Source organism: Alosa alosa, chromosome 4 (assembly GCF_017589495.1).
Source record: "Alosa alosa isolate M-15738 ecotype Scorff River chromosome 4, AALO_Geno_1.1, whole genome shotgun sequence".
NCBI classification, from domain to species: domain Eukaryota; kingdom Metazoa; phylum Chordata; class Actinopteri; order Clupeiformes; family Clupeidae; genus Alosa; species Alosa alosa.
Genome location: NC_063192.1, coordinates 6,100,973 through 6,105,368, shown reverse-complemented (window position 1 = coordinate 6,105,368; position 4,396 = coordinate 6,100,973).

The window sequence follows — 4,396 nt, the reverse complement described above, 5'->3', positions numbered from 1 at the left end:
TACATGCACAACTGGTGCATGTAATTTTGTATGTTCCCAGTCCACTTTGCTAAAATTGCTTAGATACACTTAGACTGAGGACAAAAGTGCTACAGAGAGCAGGTGGCAGTACATAATGAAACTGGGTAAACTCCATAAAAGAGGACCGAGTCATCCAGACAGTGGGGAAATGGGAGACAGAGTGGCGAATGCAGGTGATTAGATTAGATTAGATTAGATTCAACTTTATTGTCATTGTGCAGAGTCCAAGTACAGAGACAACAAAATGCAGTTTGTGTCTAACCAGAAGTGCAAAAAAGCAGAAAAGTGCAATGTGATATACAAAGTAGTTGGTGCATAGACAGACAAAAGATATAGTGCAGTGTAGACAGTGTACAGTTGTTTTCAGAAGGTGGTTTAGAGTAGTATAAATTAAATATAAGTATGTGCAGTGTATTTGCAGTAACCTTAGAAGAGCAGAATAAATATGGCCATGTAATATAAATAACATGTACAGATATGTGCAATGTAGTGGCAGTACCATTATAGTAGTAGTAAGAAAAATATTAGATATATGCAGTGTATTATGCATATATTATGCATGTGAATATATTACAGACAAACTGAATAAATATGGATATTTAGTATAAACCATATAAACATATATGTACAGTATATGTACAGCTATGTGCAGTGTGGTAACAGTACCATTGTAGTGCAGAAACAGTAACATTATAATAGTATTAAGAATACGTGTATGTGCAAGATGAAGAGCAGTAGAATATGGCTATGGATAAGTTTGTAAATAAATAGACACTATGGATGGGATAGGGTAGTCCAGTTGTGAGGGGGTGGGGTGGGGGATGTCCGTCTCCTTGTTGTCCCTGTCAAGGCTGCCATGGTCGTAGAGTATAAGTATATACTCTACGACCATGGCAGCCTTGAGTCACCATGGTCTTGGACCCCTCAACAAGCACAGACAAGGAGGCAATAGGCAGGGGCGGGGGGTGATGGGGGCTTAAGTTCGTTGGATGTCACCGGGATGCAGAGCTAGAGTTTAGTAGGGTGACAGTCGCAGGAAAGAAGCTTCCTCTGAACCTGCTGGTTCAGGTGCGGAGAGACCTGTAAAACCTCCCTGAGGAGAGTGGGGTGAACAGTCTGTGGTTGGGGTGAGAACAGTCTTTGATGATGCTGCGCGCCTTACGCAAGCATCGCTTGCCCTGGATGGCCTCGATGGAGGGGAGTGAGGAACCGGTGATGCGTTGGGCAGTTTTTTTTTGCCATACCAAAAAGGTGATGAAGGTGGAGCTCATAAATCAAATATTCAGTCACAGTCTAGCAGATGCCCTGCAGTAATGCAATGTAGAGCTACACCTTCCTCAGTTCCAGGGGTGTGAGGAGACCGTTCAGCTCATTCGTGGTAGTCCTTGAGCAAGGCAGTTGTTCTGGGGAGATATAAAATAAATAAATGAATAAAAAGGGATTTGAGATGCATCTTATTTTTGTTGAGTGAATTACATGTGAATAATACAGTGTTGGGCAAGCTACTTGGGAATTGTAGTGAGCAAAACTATCAGTATCTTGAATTTCCCCTTGAGGATCAATAGTATCTATCTATCTATCTATCTATCTAGTTACTCTGCCATGAATAAAACTTCACTACACAAAACTACCACCCCAGTCAAATGTAGCAAGCTTAGTAACACAAACACAGCAGTAAGCTACTTTAAAATTGTGCTAATTTCACATGACAAAAGTGTAGCTTGTTTGGCCAAGCTACTTCTAAGAAGTTAAGCTATTGAAAAGTTACTTTATTCAGGAAATAGTGAAGCTACCACCAACACACTTATTACTAGCTAAGCTACAAGTAGCAACTGCCCGATAATAGGCTACAGTCTGTGCCACTTGTGTAAAATTCACCGGCCAATGTTATATTAGTAATATTTGATTAATTTCTACAATAGCATTCTTGTGTCAGTTGTAATGTAAGTCAGTGTTATGGAATATGACTCATCAAGTCTCAGTTCATAGCCGGGTGAACACCTGAACACCTAGCAAGTAGCCTAGCTAGCTGGCTACGATTTACATACAATAACAAAGATCCTTGCTCCTTTTCAACTCTCTGGTAATATTGCATTCACAAAATACAACCAATAGTACGATAATGTTAAATCTTACTTGTGAAAAGTAATAAGCTTTATTTGTATAGCACCTTTCATACACAGAATGCAGCTCAAAGTGCTTTACATTTGAAGCATGTAACACAATAATAGTCAGTCAGTCATTATCACTCACTTTTCTTCATTGCTGGGGCTATTTATGATCCACTCAGCAACATATCAAAAATATAGAAAATGACGTCATAAGACTGGCAGCCTTAACCCTCTTACCCCCCACAAGCACGCCATATGGCAACTGTGGCAAGGAAAAACTCCCATTTTCCAGGAAGAAACCTTGAGCAGAACCTGACTTAATAGGGGGAGCCCATCTGCTTCTGGCTGGCTGTGCCCTCCAATAGCAGCAGATGTAGAATAATCTGAAAAAGTAGTCTACAGGATAAGATGAGTTAACTAAAAGCTTTCCTGTACAGGTATGTTTTCAGATCTTTTTTAAAAATATTTACTGAACTCGCCTGCTTGATGTACAGAGGCAGGGTGTTCCATAGTTTGGGGGCATAATGGATAAAAGCAGCTTCTCCACTTTGTTTGTGGAGCACTTTGGGTACGATTAAAAGATTAGAATGGGATGATCTAAGTTTCCTTTGTGGTTTATTAAGATATTAAAAGCTCAGAGATATATGAAGGTGCTATGCCATTCAGAGCTTTGTAAGTAATTAACATAACCTTAAAATCAATTCTATAGGAAATAGGGAGCCAGTGCAGTTCAGCCAACAGGGGTGATGTGTTCTCTCTTCTTAGTCTTAGTTAAAAGTCTAGCCGCAGAGTTCTGTATGAGTGCCAATTTCTTTAGATGTTTTTTGGGAAGACCAGTGAAAAGTGCATTGCAGTAGTCTAACCTGCTAGTGATAAAGGCGTGAATTAGTATTCCTGCATCTTGTTGAGTTAAAAAGGGCCGCACTTTGGCAATGTTTCTCAAGTAGAAATAGGCTGTCTGAGTAACATTACTGATATGGGGCTTAAAACTTAACTCTGCATCTAAGATGACACCGAGGCTTGTTACTTTTGGTTTGACCTGGTGCGCCAAGTTCCCCAGATTACTAAGAATAATATCTCGCTTTAGTTTTGGTCCAACCAAAAGTACCTCTGTTTTGTCATCATTTAGTTTCAAAAAATTGTTGCTCATCCACTGATTAATGGAGGTTAGGCATGCAGTGAGGGAACAAAGGCCATCTGGGCTAGTTGGCTCCACAGAAATATACAATTGGGTATCATCTGCGTAGCTGTGGAAGTTTACATTATGCTGACTTATGACGTTTCCCAATGGAAGCATATATAGAGAAAATAGCAGGGGACCAAGGCAGCTCCCCTGGGCCACACCAAAAGGCAAGTCATGTTTTTCAGATACATGATCTCCTAGACTGATATAAAAATCTCTGCCAGTAATGTAGGTTTGAAACCAGTTTAGAGCATTATCAGAGAGACCCACCCACTTCGCAAGGCGGTGAATTAGGATGCTATGATCAATGGTGTCAAATGCCGCACTCAAATCCAGAAGAATAAGGATTGAGACTTTGTTTGAGTCAGTAGCCAGTCTGAGATCATTGACTATTTTTACTAGAGCCGTTTCTGTGCTGTGATTTGATCTAAAACCTGATTGGAATTTTTCAAGGATACTGTTTTCGTTGAGGAAGGTATTTAACTGATTGCTCAGATTGGTATGGTCAAGATTTGACTTTTTAAGTAAAGGTTTCACAACAGCGGTTTTAAAAGCAGTTGGAAATATACCTGTTTCTAATGAGGTATTTATTACCTTGAGAATAAAGGGAGCTAAGCTATCATATACTTTTTTGAGGAATCTAGTAGGGATTGGATCTAAAACACATGTTGAGGAGCCGGTTTGAGTTATAATTTTACCAAGCTCAGATTGAGTAATAGTGCTAAAGGACCTTCATTTTGGGGGGCTGTTTTTGGGTGTACTATCAACCATATTACTTGTGTTACCAATAGCCTCCTTTATAGAAATTACTTTGTTTGACTTTGTTTGTTGAAAGTAATCCCCGAGCCCTGTTTGCGATGGTCCGCCGATTTGAGCAGGAATATGCTGCATATGCTGTTTCTTCTGCTGCAACTATAGCGGCTGCATTTCCTGTTTCCAGCAGCCAATGCTGTGTCTACTCTGGCACAAAGGCTCTGGCATTGCAGCAAATCACCCAGACGTCATTTTTTTACTTCTGACGTCAGACGCAAAGTTTTTGCGCGTGGCACACGTAAAAATCTGACGTCTGACACTCAGACTT